We start from the raw sequence: 20,011 nt of genomic DNA, 5'->3' as shown, positions 1-20,011 counted from the left end.
GAGCCACCAGGTGCCCCAACCTCCTTTTTCTCGCCATCTGCAGAATAGAGTCTAGAAATCTAAAATTTTGCCTAACCTCCCAGCCTTTGTGGCAGCTAGGGATGGTCACGTGAGATGGCACGAAGACTGGAGGTACAGCAGGCGTCCTGTAACCAGGAGGACAAAGCCACATCCCCCAGGCAAGTCAGGCACCCAGGGAGTAGAAACCCTGGGTCCCAAGAGGCCCTGGACTAGTCAGCTCTGGGCTTCTTGTTACAGTAGGGAAAAGATCCCTCCATTGCTCAAACCACTCTAGTTGGTTTCTCTTACTTGTATCTGAGCATAAGCTCCCTACACATAAACTAGCACTGTGGAGCACGTTTCATGTGCCAAGAGGCTTTACACTCATCAGCAATCACACTGAGAGGCACAAACAGCTAACATTTATGGAGTGTTTACTTTGTGCCAGAAACTATGCCACGTGATTTGCATGGATCAACCCTTTCCTCCTCATGTATCATCAGTCCCATTTTACAGACGAAGAAACAGGCTTGGACAGGCAATGTGGCTTGCACACATCTGGTAAAGGACAGAACTGCTAGCTGAGCTCTTCACCATCCCCAGCTCCCCATGACATCTCCTCCCAATCTCTTCACTGAAGTCATTCTCAAAGGGTGCCCCCTAGACCCGCAGCATCAGCACCCTGGAAAATTGTTAGAAGTGCAAATTATCAATCCCCACCCAGGACCAACTGAATCACAAACTCTAGCGGGATGACCGGCACTCTTGAGTTTGGACAAGCCCTAAAGGAATTCCTGCTATGTGTTAAAGCTTGAGGAACCACTGCTTTAGAATATGTGGAGAGCCTTCATTGTTTGCTTCTGGACATTCCTTCTTGCAGCTGCTGTCAGGCTCTTCCTCGGGTTCTGAATCCTGCAGTCCTCTCTTGACCCTGGGTGCTCGTTGACATCCGCACCTGTCTTTTTGCGCGACGTAAAAGGATACTTTGCTGTTATGGCCCAAGTCCACCTCGGGCCTCGAGTCTGCAGCCACCTAAACTTGGTGATGTCCTGACTCCATCAATGCAATGTCAGGGACAAATCTGTCTGACCGAGGTAGCCCAGCCCAGCACCACCCCGGGCTGGATCAGCTCATTTGCTATTCCAGGCATTCCAGTCTCCTGTTCATACGTGTCCAAACACCTTCCAGAGTGGTGGCATCTTAGGAAGTCCCGCCAGGAGCTTCCACTTCCCTCTCAGCTCTATCTTTAGCCCTGGTGGTCTTTAAGAGTCTCCGAGTTAGGGCCTGGAGCCACATGGGTGCTTCTCATTCCCAGGTTTTGTGACTTTTTTCACAGACTTGGAGCCAGAAGGGGCCTTTGTTACCATCCAGTTCAGTCCCCTGATTTTACTGGAAAACTGAGGTCAAAGGAGGAGAAGCAATAGGACCACATTTATCAGAAAGTTGGTGGAAGAATGAGACAGAACCCAAGTCTATAGGGCAGGATGCTGTGACGCTGACACCCAAGAGCAACTTCATGTCACCAGCTCAAGACACATACTTGCTAATCGTTTGGGGGGCAAATAGGCTTTGGCTTCTGTTAGGCAATGTTCAAGATCAAACCCTGGACTAACCCTCACTTACTGATGCTCCACACGAGGGCAGAGAGAAATCTCAGTCCAGTGGAGTGGGAAAGAAGTCAGGGCAACTGGCCTGGCTGGGAAGAGACCCAATGATTTTCTGTAGCAACAATTATTTCCTTTGGATGTAAACTAGCCCAAGTTTGAACTGTCCATGGGAGAATAAAGGGATATTTATGATGTTGATGGGGTTTAGAAGAGAAAACTTATGATTCCTCGTAAGTAAAGGGCCTTTAAGGGACGGCAAGAATTATTGTGTTTGTTTTCTCCAAGGCTATTGGGAAGATAAACGCAAGCCCTTATTGAATGGTTACTGCCATGTTCCCTTAGCACAAGGTCCCACTTCTGAAGGTAACAAGGACAAAGGGATACCACACCCCTAAGGTAAGTCCCAGCAGAGAGGGTCTGCCCTGGAGGAAGACTCAACAGAGTCCAAGTCTAGTTTACTTAAATTGCCATACCCCAGCATTCAGTACAATTTTAAAGTGATATGACCATCAGAACCCTTCTTTCTGGGTAGGTTATCTAGTTGTGACGCCTCCTGGCATTCACAGGCAGCCAATTTCTTCCTGAGGAATTTCTACTAATCTCTTCTCCAGGAATAGACCTTGGCTCCCAAGGCAGTTTCAGAGAGTTCAAGGCATAGCTTGACTGCAGCCCTAGCACTGCCAAAGCAAAACACCCCGGCCATAGGCAAGTGGATGGAGATTTGCAGAGCCTTCTCTGAGGCCCCCCAAACCAGGAAGGTTGCAGTGGTCTGTGAGCTCTGGAATCCTCCCTGCTTCAGGGGCCTGGGGACTTGAAGGTTTAAAGAAGAGGGTAAGGAAGAGCAGCAGTTTGTGTCCATGTGATAAGCCTTAGCCACTCTGACCTACTTCTTCCTCATCCACCCTTTCTGTGGCAGCTTTCCCACATCGTCTATACTTCATCTTTATGCCAAACAGATTTAAGCTATTTGGGGTGAAATAGTACCAGTTTCCAGGCTCTGATTTTCCCTGGGAAGAATCTTCAACCAAATCGAAAATATAGTTTGTAAAATACTCCATTCAGATTTGCTTCAAAATAATACAGAAGGAGAACGTGGTGGGATTATAGATGAAACAGGACTGTCTCTGAGTGGATAATTGTTTTTTTTAAATTTTTTTTTTCAACGTTTTTTATTTATTTTTGGGACAGAGAGAGACAGAGCATGAACGGGGGGGGGGGGGGGGCAGAGAGAGAGGGAGACACAGAATCGGAAACAGGCTCCAGGCTCCGAGCCATCAGCCCAGAGCCTGACGCGGGGCTCGAACTCACGGACCGCGAGATCGTGACCTGGCTGAAGTCGGACGCCCAACCGACTGCGCCACCCAGGCGCCCCCTGAGTGGATAATTGTTAACGCTGGTTGAAAACATCATTCCCAAAAGTCAAAAGGAGGAAGCAACCCACGTGTCTACTGACAAGTGAATGGAATAATGAAATGTGGGATATTCACAATGGAATCATATCCGTCCTTGGAAGAGAAGGAGATCCTGGCACATGCTACAGCGTGGATGAAGTTTGAGGACATTACGCTAAGTGAAATAAGCCAGACACGAAAAGACAAATACCACCTGATTTTACTTACAAGAGGCACCTATAGTAGTCACATTCACAGAGACAGAAGGTAGGGTGGTGGCTCCCAGGAGCTGGGGGGAAAGGGAGATGGGGAGTTGTCTCGTGGGTCAAGAGTTTCACTTTTGCAAGATTGAAAGAGCTCTTGAGATTGGCTGTAGAACACTGTGAATGTACAACTGAACTGTGCACTTAAAATTGTTAAGAGGGTGGGGACACCTGGGTGGCTCAGTCAGTTAAGCTGCTAACTTTGACTCGGGTCATGACCTTGCAGTTTGTGGGTTCGAGCCCCGCGTCAGGCTCTGGGATGACCGCTCAGAGCTTGGAGTCTGCTTCAGGTTCCGTGTCTCCCTCTCTCTCTGCCCTTCCCCTATTCTCTCTCTCTCTCTCAAAAATAAATAAACATTAAAAAAAATTGTTAAGAGGATAAACTTTATGTTGTACATTTTACCACAATTAAAAATTGTCAAGTTATATAGTTACAGAAAATTCCAAGCACAGGGCTGCCTCGGTGGCTCAATCAGTTAAGCATCTGACTTTGGCTCAGGTCATGATCTCACCTTTCATGGGTTCCAGCCCCATGTCAGGCTCTGCAACCCTAGCAAACTGCTACACTTCCCATTCATATGTACTGTCATTTTTGTGGTCTGTTGCTTTTTTTTTTCAATGTTTATTTATTTTTGAGACACAGAGTGAAAGTGGGGGAGGGGCAGAGAGAGAGGGAGACACAGAATCCGAAGCAGGCTCCAGGCTCTGAGCTGTCAGCACAGAGCCCAACGTGGGGCTCGAACCCACAAAAGGTGAGATCATGAGCTGAGCCAAAGTCAGATGCTTAACTGACTGAGCCACCCAAGCGCCCCCGTGCTTGGAATTTTCTATAACAAAAGGCTAAACATGTTTCATATTCAATAGCAACAGAGAACTTATTTTAAAATCTAGTAATAAACTTAAGAAATGTGCAAAGTCTACATTAAAAATATGATAAAGCTTTACTAAAGGATATAAAAGAGGTCTTTAAGTAATGGTTGCCTTGTTCCTGGATGGGAAGATGTAATCTTGGAGTCGTGTCCATCTTTTCTTTATTTAGTTCCATCTTTCCAAAAAGCCAAAAAGGAGCTTTTCTGAGGAACAACAGGCTGATTCTAATATTCATCAGGAAGAGGATATGCAAAGGAAGAGCCCTGGTAAATGTGACAAAGAGAAGCAGCAGGACATGGGAAAGATGGCCTTGCCAGGGAACAGATTGGAATATGATGCTAGTGAAGAAATGGATTCTGGGAGCAGCTGAATGTGTCTCCTTTCCCTCCATACAACTCCTGAGAGAGTGAGAGAGTAAGCAGGGAAGGGGCCGAGAGAAAGAGAGAGAGAATCCCAAGCAGGCTCTGCACTGTCAGCCTAGAGCCCAATGTGGGGCCCAAACTCATGAAGTGCACAATCACGACCTGAGCCAAAAGCAGGATTCGGACACTCAACCGACTGAGCCACACAGGGACCCCAATAGATTCTGTTTTTTTAAACACAGAATTCAGTTCACTTGCACTTAGCCTAACAACTATTGTACCTGATTTGATTCCTTATGCTTGTGATAGTTCCTTTTCTTTTTCTTTTCCTTTAATTTTGCTAGTTTGCTCAAATTGCTATTACATTCCACCCTTGCTAATGTGGGAGTTCTCTGTACTCTTTCCATCTCATTAATGGTTATATCCCCCTTCCCTTTCCGGTGCTCTTCTGCCTTACTAGTATAGAAATACTATTATTGGAAAATGAGGTATTTTTTCTCCCACTTAGATACTCTATTCCCTTATTATCTCTCCCACTTAGATGCTTCTTTCCGCCACCAATGAGATATTTAGAATACTCTTCCTTTCCCAGTTTTCTTCTCCTTACCCCAAGAGACTTTAGGACGCTATTACTCTGCATGCCCTGCCCCAACTCCTAGGTTTTGCTGAGATTGCACAGTACTTTTCTTTCTAGATCTTATTAGCATTTCCTTTGCACCTCTATTTTAAGAATCCTTATTCAGCATTCACATTTTCAGACAGTCTATTATTGTCTATTTATATTTGAGATATGTATATATCAGATATATATATATGTATATATATATCTGTATGTATCTATGCACACATATACATATATATGGGTATATACATAGGTAAGCATGTATATACATGTGTGTATTTGTATATATAAACATGGTTTACTGATCATCCTGTTTCCTTTATTCTCTATTATAATTCATTTGATTTTGATTGGAGTACTTTAAAAATGATTTTCTTGGGGCGCCTGGGTGGCGCAGTCGGTTAAGCGTCCGACTTCACCCAGGTCACGATCTCGCGGTCCGTGAGTTCGAGCCCCGCGTCAGGCTCTGGGCAGATGGCTCGGAGCCTGGAGCCTGTTTCCGATTCTGTGTCTCCCTCTCTCTCTGCCCCTCCCCCGTTCATGCTCTGTCTCTCTCTGTCCCAAAAATAAATAAAAAACGTTGAAAAAAAAATTTTTTTTAATAAAAAAAAAATTATTTTCTTCAGAGAGTCTTATAATTTTTTAATCGCTGCATATTTGTAAATATGTATGTATGTATATTTCAATATACATACATACATACTGCCTTGTTTCTAGAAGACTAAGTAAGTAGAAAATTCTCTATAAGATTTACTTTATGGAAACCGCCAATTGCTAAAATGTAGTCTATATGACTTCTGTCTATGTTGTTCTCTCTTTATCTTGGCAACCAGCCATATGTATATATGTAAATATGTATTGAAATATATATACATATCCATTGAAAAATATATACATATATTCTGCTCTTGTGGGTGAATGACAACTTGGCTAGGTATAGGGCTGTTGGGCTGCTGTTCTTGACCCCAAGAATCTGTAGATGTCATTCCACCTTCTTCTCTTGTTCTGCAGGACTCAGTCCCGTGATACGTCTCCTAGATCTGCCCTTAAAATCTCATACTTTCCATCGTGATTCCAATTTCTTTGTATTTTTCTCTGAGATCAGTGATATTTCTCCCTCTTTATCTTCTAGGCCATTAATTCAATCTCATCTCTACCTTTTTTTTCCCCTTAAGTTATTCATCTCTTTTTTTTTTCTTTTTTGGCCTAGAAAAAAGCATGCTTTTCAGTTTCAGGATGTCTTCGTTGGGCTTTTTATGTTATTTTTGTTGTGAAAGTTATCATCTGTCTCCTCTGGTGGTTTTTTAGAAAGCTGTCCTGGATATTTGGTATGTTCCTCTCCTTGTGGCTATAGGTCGCTTGGGTATGTTGTTTCCTTTCTTTGCCTGATCCCGTGGCTCAGTGGCTGGAAAGCCGGTGGTTGTGGAGGAGGCTCCTGTAAAAGCAGACAGACAGGTGGAAAGTCCCCTGTTGAGGCAACAGAAGGAACTCTCTGCTCCTGGGTCTCAAGGTACCAAAGATGTCACATCCTCAGCTCACCGGTTGGGTTCCTCCTTTGCTTCTTGGGGGCAGGGGGAGGCTAGAGGGTGTGTGGACTTGACTGAGTACATGTGGCCAGAGTCAGGCTTCCTTCAGAATCTCCTCCCAGGCTCTCTTAGGGAGAGAACAACCCTGCTTCAACGACCCATCTTGTTTCCTCCAGCTGCTTGGCCCAGAAAAGGTGATGGGTGGGAGCAGGAGTTGTATGGAGGGAAAGGAGACACATTCAGCTGCTCCCAGAATCCATTTCTTCACCCTCAAAATAAATAAACTTAACAAAATTAAATCTTAAAAAATAAATAACTAAAAATAAAAAACAGAATCTATAGGGGAGCCTGGGTGGCTCAGATGGTTGAGCATCCGACTTCGGTTCAGGTCATGATCTCACGGTTCGTGGATTCGAGCCCCGCATCGGGCTCTGTGCTGACAGCTCGGAGCTTGCAGCCTGTTTCATTTTCTGTGTATCCCTCTCTCTCTCTGCCCCTCCCCCACTCGTGCTCTGTCTCCCTCTGTCTCAAAAATAAATAAACATTAAAAAAAATTTTTTTAAAAACCCAGAATCTGTAGATTGTGCTAGAAAAAAAAAACAACCCTCAAATCTATCTTAATGTCATTTAGAAAAAATATACCTTAAAGTGACAAAGAAAAATTTTAAGTCTAGGCACAGATCCATACAGATAGGAAAATTTACTATCTGGTAGAAGAGGTACTTCACATCATTAGAGAATGGATAAATATTTCATAGTGTTGGAGCTCATATGTATTCAGAAAAAATCAAAGTTGGATAAAGAAATATCTGTAGCAAATGAGGTGCCCTCAAGAAAATTAAAAGGCAAACAACAGATCCAGAGAAAACATTTACAACATGTTTTTTTCATAATAAACAAAGAACTAATATCCAGAATTTGTAAAGGTATCCTATAAAACAGCAAGAAAAAGAAAGCTGCCCAGTGCAACAATGGGCAAAAGATATGTACATTTCACAGAAGGGGAAAGCCAAATGGTCAATACACCCATAAAATGATGCTACCACTTAGAGTAAATGGGGGCAAAATACCTTATTATAACACAATGCATTTTTCTCTCACCAGATTGGCCAAAGAGGAGAGGGAGAGAGGTTTGGGGGAGTATAAATTAGAAGTCAAATTGACAATATCTAATACAGTATTTTTGGCTTGAATCTAATACAATTGTAAAAGTGCATTTCTTTTGACTCAGACATTCTTTTCTTCATCCTTATTCTAGAAGAAAGCGCATGTGTGCAAGGAGGCATGCCCACAGAAAACATTGGCAATAATGTAAATACCCATTAATAGGGGAATGGTTGAATAAGCTGTCACACACCCAAACTATGGCATCTTGCAGCCATTAAAAAGAATGAGTTACCATATACCTAATGTAAAGAGAGATGAAAAGATATTTTTGACATATTGTAGAGTGAGAGAAGCAAGCTGCAGAATCATTTATATAGTATGTCACTGTTGCAGAAAAATCCTACAAAACTGTATTTTACCTTTATTGTGTAAGTATGTAAATGGGAAGGGGATTGGGGTTAGAGACAAGCAAAGGGAATTTTAGTTTCATCTGTATTGTTTGAGTTTTTACAATAAAAGAGTACTCGTGAATTGTATATGTGCAATTAAAAAATAAGTTTACTCATAACACGAAGAAGTACCTTCATGGTTTGAAGGGCAGATGTGTCCCTTAATCCGTTCATAAATGCCTACTGTAGGCCAGTTGCTGTTGGGGAGAAAAAAATGAATCATATACAGCTAAGTCCCACAGGCATTTTCTGTCTGGTAGAGGCGATAAGGCTTATAAACCAGTATGTGAAATATGTCAGCAAAATATGATCCAAGCCATAGGAGGCATTCAAACCAGTGCTGAAGGAGTTCTGAGAGGAGATTAGTTCCTGGGGAGGGAAGAGGGGAGGAGAAAGAAGGTCTCATGGTGAAAGCAGTGTGTGTGTGTGTGTGTGTGTGTGTGTGGGCGTGCACACACACATACACAAGAGCCCAAATACACTTGACAGAGGCTGGGAAGGAGTAGCCACTGGGCTAGAAAAGACCCCTAATGGGGGACCTATATGTACAAGTACAGGTGAGGTCATACTTGGTCAGGAGAGGCAGGAGAACAGCGAGCACTTGAGTTGAGTAGCCTAAGGGTAGTGGGGGAGTAGGGGCAAGTAGTGGGTGATAAAGTGAGAAAGGGAAACCTTAGCAAGTTTAGCTAGGTTTAGCTAGCGCTTTCTGAATGCCGATGAATTTCACTGTCTAATTGGGGGAGGGAAAGAGGTTGTCTGGAGCAAGAAATACAGACATAATTATGTATTTAAATTTTTTTTAATGTTTATTTCTGAGACAGAGAGGGGGACAGAGTGTGAGCAGGGGAGGGGCAGCGAGAGAGGGAGACACAGAATCTAAAGCAGGCTCCAGTCTCTGAGCTGTCAGCACAGAGCCCAACGCGGGGCTCGAACTCCCAAACTGCGAGATCATGACCTGAGCCGAAGTCGGATGCTCAACCAACTGAGCCACCCAGGCACCCCTACATGATTATTTAAAAATAACTGTAATGTCACATACATGCTCGATTATAAAATAAAGATAACCAGGCCAAGAGATTTGGGTTCAATTTACGAAGGGTGGGGAGCCACAGAAGATTTTTGAGGACAGGAGTGACGTGATCAGTTATAGGGATCTCACTATGGCCCTGTGTGCGGGTGGATTACAACAGGTGGTTACAATGGTCTGGACCAGAGGCGATCAGAGCCTACTAAGGGAGTGACAGGGAGAAAGAAGAGGAAAGAACAGACCTGAGCAATAGTATGAAGGAAGAATTGCCAGGATTTAATGCTTTTAAATGCATTGCCTGGGAAGTATTTGGGGATATTCAAGCAGAAGTGTGTCGGATAAAAGAGTAAGTTGGACAAGAAGATCTCAGGAAGGCCAGCTGGCTGGGGATAGCAGATTTTGGAGTCCTCATTTCTGGCTGGAGGACAAAATGTTGGAGAGATTGGTACAGGAGAGCACTTGGAATGAGACAAGAAAAGGGAGAGTCATTCTGGAATCTCTTGGGATCTCAGCAGAGCAGAAAAGATCCAGGAAATGATGCCAAGATTTCAATTACCCAGGAAGGTCACGGAGGAGCTAACAGAGGAATTTGGTTCTGACATCTCCACCTCAAACTCGGGCTCATACTCTCCGAGGCGAGACACCCAGCTGATTATGTGTGTGGGGCTGACTGGATGAGGCAGATACCAGAAGGCCTCAGCCACATTGCAGAGGAAGGGTGGGCATAAACAGGACAGGACTCAGGATGGAAGGGCTGCTGAAAGAAGGAAAGGCGTAACCGCAGCCTCTGGTTAAGGATCACGTCCCTGGTGGTGGCGCTCTGCCCCTGGCCTTCCTACTGCTCTTCACTGGCCTCCCCTATGGCTTGCTTGGGGGCACAGACCATCCCAGGACCCAGAAGAGAAGAAAAGGTGCAGACAGCTCTTCCTGGCTGTACGTGGGTGCAGGACCTTGCCTCTGGTGGGCTGCTGGTAAGTGGTGAATGACAGATGCATTTTACAACCCCAGCTTAAAGGTTCCTTCAATATATACTTTTGTCTTTATGTCATTCACATTTTATTTCTCTATGTATAAAATGCAAGCTGAGTTTGGCATTCAAGGCTTCCATAATTTGGTTCCATACTACTTAGCTGTGGCTGCTGTCTTCAGTTTGGGCCACCCTCCTCCATCCCACTCCCTGCTGCAGAGGCTGTCCTACAGAGGCCTCAGTATTCTGCTGGGTTCAGCTATTAGGAAGCTCCCGAAGGGTACCTAAAGGAGGGAAGAGTGTGAAGTCAGGGTACTATTCCCTTTGGGTCTCAGTGTGATTCTGGCTTTATGAGACTAAAGCTTGCAATTGTATTGGTCCAAAATAATGAATAAAATGTTAGCTACAAAAGTGAATATCTATTGAGAATGAGAAAAGAATTCACAACAAATTCTAAACAGCTAAAAAATACCAAAGATATCACTAAATGCAGAAAAATGGCAATATTTTTCTTTTTTTAAATTTCTTTTAAGTTTATTCTTTTTGAGAGACAGAGAGAGACAGAGTGCAAGCAGGAGATGGGGCAGAGAGAGAGGGAGACACAGAATCCGAAGCAGGCTCCAGGCTCTGAGCTGTCAGCACAGAACCTGATGCGGGACTCGAACCCACGAACCACGAGATCATGACCTGAGCCAAAGTTGGACGCTTAACCGACTGAGCCACCCAGGTGCCCTGACAATATTTTTCTTAATTAATTGCTTGGAAAGTCTCTATAATATTTTTCCCTATATTTTTTGGCCATACCCTTTGCCTCTTCGTATGACAATTTTGTAACGTAATTTTCTAGACACAGTATAGAAATATAATCCACTCTTCCCTCTAGTAGGTTTGATTGGAATTTTGTTTTTTTTAAATCATTGGTAATGTAGATTTATTTCAGTTTCACCACTTGTTGTTTGCAATATCATGTAAAATTTGAGATTGCTGCCCAATTTGGGAAGGCCTCTATCATTTTCTTCCATATATAACTAAGGTTTAGGGCATTTCAAATTTTCTTGTGCAGGAACTAATCTTAAATACTCTGAATTGCTAACACTTATAAACCAGCTTGTCTTGGATGTCCCCATGATCATGGCATTTTATGAGTTTTATGTGATTTTCTATCGAGAATGCTGTGGGGCTTTGCCCAGACCCCCTCTTGGGGCCAACACAGCCAACCCTCAGCTGTTGGGAATATCAAATCCACTGAGACCATATGCTGGTTGGCTTCTCCCAATACTGCCATCTTCATTTCTTCATGATTGTTATCTCCTGAGAGTTTTCTGCAGTAAAGCCTTCTACATGCAACTTTCCATTTCGTAGGCAGTTTCCAGGGAACCCAATCTAAGACGTCTTCATAGATGTCGGGATTTGTATCAGAGCAGCAAGAAATAGAAATCTTTTCCCAATGAGTTCGTATGCTTTACTCCTCTTCATCATAATCATAAGATTATCAGAGGGGCACCTGGCTAGATCAGTCATAAGAACATGCGACTCTTGATCTTGGGATGGTCAGCTCGAGCCCCATGTTGGTTGTAGAGATTACTTAAAAAATAATAAGAGAAGATTATCAAATAATCCAAGGTCTTTTACTTCTTTTTGCATTTCTTTCTTCCTTTTAATAAATGGCTAATTTTGGTATGATCTGAATTTTTTTTATGCTTATAAGCTACAAATACAGGAATCTAAAAACTATTGTGTAAAATTCCATTCAAAAAGAGAATAGTAGCGGGTACCTGAGTGGCTTAGTCCGTTACACTTCTGACTCTTGATTTCAGCTCAGGTCGTGGTCTCATGGTCCTGAGATTGAGCCCCCAGTCAGGCTTTGTGCTGAGCATGGAGCCTGCTTGGGATTCTCTCTCTCTCTCTCTCTCTCTCTCTCTCTCTCTCTCTCTCTCTCTCCCCCTCTGCCTCCCCCTCAAAATAAAAAAATAAACATTAAAAGAAAAGAGAATAGTAAGGTGTGTTTATAGTTGCATGTGCCTCATTATATTTCTGACAATGAGAAGTGAATTCTTCAGTTAAAATTTTATAAGGCTAATGATGGGCCGCAGATCAGCATCTGGTTCCTCACATTACAAACCACCGTTCTCTTTGCTACCCATATTAGGCACCAAAGACACACATTCAGATTACAGTGTGACATCTTACTGTCTTCACATCCTGACCTCAGATGAGTTGGAGGTAAGAGAATTCCTGGAAGCCATTCCTACATGAAGATAGCTAGCAATGCATTAAATATCTACAGAAGTGACTGTGAGCGACCACGATATATTCCACCAAGCCCAAACTCATCTCCCCCCAACCAGATCCTAAAAATTCCCATGACAACTCCAAAGCCACCCAACATACCAAGTGTGTGGTGGAGGGAAACTGGGATAGAAAATATCCTGCTTTTTGAAAAATTTAACGCCCCCTCCCCCGCCAATTTACAAAAGCATGTGACATATGAATATATTGCTAGGGCTCTTCCTCAGGCCCGAGAAGGGGCCTGTGCAAATGTGGGGTTCCTGTAGCTGAAATGTCACCTGCTTCAGTGTAAATCTGCCTCTGGATCTTCCCTTCAAGGCTGCCTCAAGCTGGATGTGTCCTTGACTGAAGACCTTGGTTCCTTCTAAGACAGTTGCTCTGCATGACTCTCTGTTCTGGTCACTGTCTCTGCGCCCAGAGGTTATAAAACCTTGGCTCCTTACTACACTGTTCTTTGAGGTTCCCCTGTCCCCTTTCCTTTGCAAATAAACCCTCCTCAAATTACCCCATTCTGGGTGTGCCCTCTGTTTTCTGTGGGGACCCTGACTAGTCATCACTCCCTCCTCCCCAGCAAGCGCCTCTGTTCCTGCCAGCTGCCCCTGACTCTCCCTTCCTTACCCCACCCACAGATCACTCATTCACTCGGGCTTTGACGTATGTCACCTCCCAGCCTGAACGTCCTGAGCAAATCCTACCCATTTCCCCAGACTCAACTCCATGCCAGCGGTCTCCCCAAGCAGAGGAAGCACGGTGGGTGAATGGATACTTGAATATTGTCTGAACAGAGTCTGCTTTGCAGACAGTCCAGGGAAGGGGGAGGGGCTCCAGGAGATATTGATTTCATAATTAACCCCCGGAAAAGGAGGCTCTTTGCAACATCTTTCCTGGAGACTAGAATCCCTATTTATGCCACCACTTAGTGAGACCCTGTCAAAGCGAGGGAGGTCCCTTCCATTCCCCAAGTGAGCAGGGCGGGACTCCCTTTGTCTGTGAGTGAGTGATTAAAAGTGAGGCTGGCCAAATGCCCTATACAAATCATTTCCAGCCACAGTGCTCAAGGGACTCTGCTGGAATGCAGGGCAGGAACACAAATGGATTCTTGCTGTGCCGGTATGAGGAAGAAAGTCATGTCAGACCTAGGAAAAGGGGATTCTTTGAGAACAGAAGGGAGAACAGCACTAATCTGAGGGGGAACAGAGTCCAGATTTCTTTCTCTCGGGCTCCATGAAATCCCTCATTGCAGGAAGTGAGGGGAAACAGTCTCAGCCTGGGTTAATGGGAGCACATCATGGCCTCCTCCTAGAAAAAGGAGGCTGAGAGAAAGGTGGGCTCCAGGCCTTTTGTTCCAGAGAGTGAAACAGTCTGGGTGGCTTGTTGGCTATTCAGGCAGGAGATGACTGCGGGGCCATCCATGCATATTGCCCTGGGTGGGAAAATTGGGGCAGGATTTTGGCCAGAGAGGAGATTCTCATCACTGAGGGTGCAGGAAATCTGCTTAGCATTTGGGAAGCTTCATGAAAAACAAGATGGAGTTTGGAAGCCAACTGTCTGCTTTGACTTTCCGAGACTTGTGCAGAAAATGTAGGGACTCTTAAACCAGCAAAGTGCCAGATGTCTGAGGAATTGCTCTCACTGGTTGATTTGAAAGTAGGACATATTTTCATCTCCTTCATAAAATTGGAAAGGTATGCCTGTCTAAATGTAAGGAAGTAACTGGGGCGCCTGGGTGGCTCAGTTAAGCTCCTGACTCTTGATTTCTGCTCAGGTCATGATCTCATGGTTCGTGAAATCAAGCCCGTTGTAGGGTTCTGCGTTGACAGTGTGGAACCTGCTTGGGATTCTTTCTCTCTCCTTCTCTCTGCCCCCCTCTCAAAATAAATTAATAAACTTAAAAAAAATAAATGTAAGCAAGTAACTGATTAGCTCTTGACTCTCTACATGTGGTATGTGGGGTGGGGTGGTGGGGGGGTGGGGGTACTGGAGTGGGAGGAGTGATAATCAGTGAAACATAGTATTAAATATTCGTGGAAAGAGTACTAACCACAGGCAGTGAATGTGTGACTTAGACCAGGTTCCACTGCCAAAATTGTTGTGACTTTAGGTAAGCCAATTTCCTATTCTGAGTTTCAGCATTGTCATTTGTAAAATAAGTTAATTGGACTAGATGATATTTACCATCTCTTCTAGTTGAAAAACTTCTATGATTCGTGTAAACCCAATCACAGAGTGTAAACTATTTTTAGTCCTCCGGTTAAGTGAGTTTATTCTTCTTTGAGCAGCATGATAACAAAGCCTGGGCTCTTATCTTGACTCTGCCTCTGTATGACCATGAGTAAGTCAAAATGCCTCTCTGAGCTTCACTCACTTCCAAGGCTCACAAGGTTGGATGTGGTTTACTCATTCTCCAGTTTTGTGGTACAAAACAAAAAATGTCTTGGGTCTCACTGTGTTGTTTCCAGCTAAAAAGATAGGCTTTTCTGAGTCTTCTCTCCTGGACATTCTATCACAAATAAAGTGGGTCTATCATATATCTTGACTTAAGATCAACCTCAAAATGTAATCCCCTAGGACTTAAATGGTACATAAATGTACAGAAGATGGAAGTATCTTGGGTTTTCCTACATTTAGGCTCCTATTAGCTTCTTAAGATGAATCTCAATCCCTGACATTATTCTCCTTGGGGGACTCAGGATTTCTAGAACATCCATGGGGCCTTTTGAAGGAGGAGAAGGTACATCTTCTTCTGGTGCTTTTCCAAGACCCTGAATCCTGGAACCAAAACATGTCCCCATTGGGTCTCAATTTCCAGACTGCTTCCAGCCTACCCTTCCTGCTAATTTATTGTTAACAGAACCACCTTCAACACAGGAGCTAGAAAGAAGTTGTGCTTTCACAAGGAAATGAGTAGAACAGTTAAGGCCTAAAGGTCTTGTCTTATCACACTAGTTTTGGATCAGGCCAACCCAAATTTGACTCTCAGTGGATTACTTTCTAGCTGTGTGGCCTCGTGTAAGTTACTTTACTTCTCTGAATTTCAGTTTCCTCCTCTGTTTGTATCTACCTTCCAGCATGGCTGTGAGGTTTAGAAATACTATTCATCAAATAATGGTCTCTATGCAGTAGCTCAAATCTATCTGGAGCTCAGTACATTTTAGTTCCTTCTTCTCCTTCCTTTCACAAAATATTATGAGAAAGCGAAGAGGTGATGATTATTAGCTAGGTAGCATAATGGGTCATATCAAGCCTATATCCAGCTTTCCATCCTATTGTTAGCCTCTGACTCTCTGGTCACACAGAACCACCTCTCTATCCTCAAGACACATCCTACGTTATATTGTACGCTTGTTTTCATAATTCTCTGTCCAGACCACCCTCCCCAGTCTCCGCATGCCTAAATATTTCTCACTCTTCAAGGTCTGGTTCAAATGCCATGTTACACAGGAAGCATTGCCTGACTTCTAACTGCATATCAACATTGCCTCTTATGAGTTAACACAGTGCTTGTTGTGTCTCACTCCTCATTTTTCCCTTCTACTAGATAGAAGTAAGAATATTGTCCTCTCCCTCACCACCAGCAGACTGTGGAGATATACACTGTACACGTATCATCTTGGGAACCCTCAGGAGATTGACCTACACAGAACAAAAACTCAAGAAAACGTTTTCAATTAACTGAATGAATAAAGATGTGTTTATTTGAGGTAGAAGACAAGATAAACTATAGGTCTTCAGAAAAGGGAACAGGGGCATGTGGATGGCTCAGTTGGTTAAGCGTTGACTCTTGATTTTGGCTCAGGTCATGATCCCAGGGTCATGGGATCAAGCCCCGAGTCGGGCTCCACTCTCAGCATGGAGCCTGCTTGAGATCCTCTCTCTCCCTCTGCCCCTCTTGCCTACTTGCTCATGCTTGCTCTCTTTCTCTCTCTCTCTCTCTCTCAAAATAAATAAATAAACATTTTTAAGAAGGGAACAGAGGGGAAACAAAAATTAACACTATTTGTATACCTATGCTGTCGGGTGGATATTGCGATCCCCAGTTTACAGAGGTAGAAAATGAAGCTTATGGAAGCTAAGTAATAATATTATGTGGCCATTAATGGGCACAACTATGTGTTGTGTTCTTTCCCCAGTGCTTTTGCACACATCATTTCATTTAATACACACAACATGGATGTTATGAAGTAGTGTTATCCCCATTTTGCAGATGAGGAAATTGAGGCTGAAAGAAGTTAAGTAGACAACCCAAGATTACAAAGTTCATCTAGCAGGTGGTTGTAAACGTATACACTGTACCTCAAATAGGTGAAATTGGTGCGATCCTTTTTTTCCCCCATAACTGATAATTTTGTCCCCTACAGACCCGTATCCCACTGAGGATTGGGGGAAAACACACACACACACACACACACACACACACACACACACACACAATAACTAGTTAAGTCACAGCTGTCAGACATTTTTGGTTTTTTGTTTTTGAGGGAGGATGGGAATAAGAGAACTGGTGGGTTTTTTTGTTTTGTTTTGTTTTGTTTTGTTTTCAGTTTTCTCAGTTTCTTTTGAATAAACATTCAAGTAATTCCAGGTTCAAAGTTTTCCTACCAGGCTATTTCTCCCTCTCTAAGTTCTGCCCCTCTCCTCTGCCTCCCAGGAAGGCAGATATCTGCTCTCTTCTCTAGGTTCTCACTGCCCTAAGTGGAAAAGTCCCTACTGTGTTCACGTGTGCAGCTAAAGTCCATGTTGCAGAAGGCTGTGGTCTGTTCTCCTGGCCTGGTTGGGTGTGATGTGATGTTCCCTTCCCCTCTCCTTCTGGCTGCTGGCTCAGCAGGTCTCAGCCTGTCCCCTGTGTCATGGGCAGTCCTCCTCATCCTGCTTTGGGTCACTTCCCCCTTGCCACAGAGGCCCTTGGCAAGTCTGCTGGCCTCAGCTCTCAGTGACCTTCTACATTCCCCATTGGGGGCCCTCAGGAGCTTTGAGTCAGGCTGGGGAGCAACAAGCTGAGGGGGTAGGCCCCACCTCAGGCCCTCTCTCTGTCCCATGAGCCTCTCAAGGTCAGTGCAGGGTCCTCTAAGGGCAGTTTCCTCCCAGAGTCTCTTCAGCAGGAAGGGGGTACAGACTACTGCTCTGGAATCTCCCCTGCTTCTGATCCTCCCCTCTAACCACTTGCCCCTCTCCTTCCCATCACTCCTCACTTCTCACTCCTCCTCCCCGTGGTGAAAGGATTTCTTGTCCCTCCCACTGTTTGACTGCGACCATCCCTGTGTGTTCTCCTTCCTGTGGCGTCATACATCTTTTTTTTTTTTCTTTCTTAGAGCCATAATGGCAGAATGGCTGCAAAGAGAATATATAAGGAAGGCATTTTAAAGAATATTATCTGTATTCCACTCATAGCTCTAGGAATTAAATCCAAATGTGTCCAGTCCTAAAGCTCCATACTATGGAGCCCAACGCTACAAAACTTGAGTAGGGTAGATCTGGGATTTGAGCCCAGGTCTAATCCAACCTCAAAATCCAAGCTTTCTCATGAAACCATTTTTCCCTCTCTTTTTTCACCAGCAGAAAGCATCCTCAAGGCCCTGTCCCCTCCAGGTGTATCCTGGGGCCTCCAGTCCGTGTCATAGCAGGTGCAGGAGCTACCAGCGTCCCTCCTCCTTCCTGGCTGTGCAGAGTCCACGGTATCTCCAGCTCGCAGAAGACCTGTCTTTGAAAGCACCTGTGCATTTGCTTGCCTGCTTTGGATCACTTAAGGCAGGCTTGAGTGGCCTTTCAATCGGTTAGTTTTGTGGCTGGTTTATTCCTCTGGCAGGGTAAGAGGATTTCACTTAGCTGTGTAAAGGAAGAAAGGCATTTCGGGGGCCAAGTGCTTGGAGCAGCAAACGTCAGGGCAGGCTGAAGGACGCTGAAGTTTCCCACCGACCTCAGAAGCCCTCTTGAGCAACTTACTCTGCAGGTTTGGTGCAAACATTGTTTTATTTTGTTTTCCACTCAGCCAGATATTCACAATCTGTTTCCCCCACCTGGAAAGTTGCATAGTCTGACAGGCACAAGGGATTTAAGAGATTCCTAGCTGGTGCTGCTACTGTGGATTAGCAGCTGGGCAGAAAGGACAGTTGGCCTCTTTGATGTGCCTTTACGAGTACATAGAAATGCAGAACTGAGACAATTTCCTGGATCATTCTAATAAATATGAACTATACTTGCCCAAAGTATTTTGGGTCATAATTTTCAGACAGAGACCAAAGTGATGCATGTCTTGATTATCTCAGTTCTTTATGACAGGCCCGGAGAAACCTAGTCTAAGGATTTAACTTAGCAGCCATTTATTGATTTTCTGATGCACAAGAGAAAGGGTCTGGGCAGGTCAGCACTTCTATTACAAAGACAAGTAAGACCTGGTCTTGAATCTCACGTGGTTTCTGGTTTTAGTGGAGGTGGGTGGAGTGAGACGTATACAGCCTGCTCACTTTAAGAAAATCCTGTCTTGGGGCCCTGGGGTGGCTCAGTCGGTTAAGCTTCCTACTCCTTGTTTCAGCTCAGGTCATGATCTCACCGTTTGTGAGTTCAAGCCCCGTGTTGAGCTCTGTGCTGCCAGCGCAGAGCCTGCCTGGGATTCTCTCTCTCCTTCTCTCTCTGCTCCTCCCCACCTTGTGCTGTCTCTGTCTCTCTCAAAATAAATAAAAATAAACTTAAAAAAAAAAAAAAAAAGAAAATCCTGTCTTAACTCTGCCCCCTACTCCGTTGCTTCACAGACTGATTTCTAGAAAGATTGGTTCATATGTATTGTCTCTCAGTCCCCTCCCACTTCTGCTCCCTGCTTTAACTACCACATTCACATGCACTTTTAGTCTTTATCTTGCTAGGGTTGCCATATTTAGCAAATAAAAATAGGGGACATACTTAGACTAAAAAAAATTCACTTCTATCTGAAATTCAAATTTAACTGGGCACTCTGTATTGTATCTGGCAACACCGTGTCTTACATGACTTGTCTGCCTGCTCTTACCCAGCAGCTGTTCCTTCCTGAAATGATCTCCTCCTTTAGCAGATGCAATGTGGACTGACATCACTCTCTCCTGGTCTTCCTCCTTCCCCCTGGACCACCCCTCAGTCTCCCTCAGAGCACCAGCTTCTGTTCTCTATCCCTCCCTCTTCCCAGCACACCTTCAATACGGCGGTGGCCTCAGGTGTGGTGGTGTTACACTGACGAGTCTGCTTCCAGCCTGGAGAGCACATTTGCTGCTCCAAATCTCCATGCCTCATGGTCTCTCGCGCGACTCTAAGATGTATCATAGGTTTCCCAAAATCAACATGTTGCAAATTTTACTCACCTCTTCTTCTCTACTCCTGCTCCTACTATCCCAGTGAACTGATACCGCCATCCAACCCACTGCCAAGTCAGAAACCTAGCAGTCACTCTCGAGTTTGCCCTCTCCCTCCCTCCACATCCAATTTGTCTCCATGGATGATAGATTCTATCTTCTGAAGATTCCCCACTGGGCCCTACTCCCTCTTTGCCATTGCCCTACTATAA

The 20,011-nt window shown here is 44.4% G+C and overlaps 1 long non-coding RNA gene across 2 annotated transcripts in view; it reads left to right on the top strand.

Annotated features, from left to right (window-relative positions):
• Window positions 1-19,171, top strand: part of LOC109266565 (uncharacterized) — a 122,872-nt gene extending 103,701 nt beyond the window's left edge. The window contains exon 4 of one of the 2 annotated variants that reach the window (XR_002079766.2): window positions 18,040-19,171. This is a non-coding gene — a long non-coding RNA (uncharacterized LOC109266565). Of the gene's footprint in view, window positions 1-18,036 lie in introns of both variants that reach the window. The other variant, XR_002079765.2, reaches the window with a different exon arrangement.
• The last annotated feature ends 840 nt before the right edge of the window (window positions 19,172-20,011 follow it).

The sequence above is a fragment of the Panthera pardus genome, unplaced genomic scaffold, assembly GCF_024362965.1.
Source record: "Panthera pardus isolate Hobbes unplaced genomic scaffold, ASM2436296v1 HiC_scaffold_16, whole genome shotgun sequence".
NCBI lineage: Eukaryota > Metazoa > Chordata > Mammalia > Carnivora > Felidae > Panthera > Panthera pardus.
Note: the sequence above shows the minus strand (reverse complement) of the source record. Positions and strands in the feature narration are given on the sequence as shown.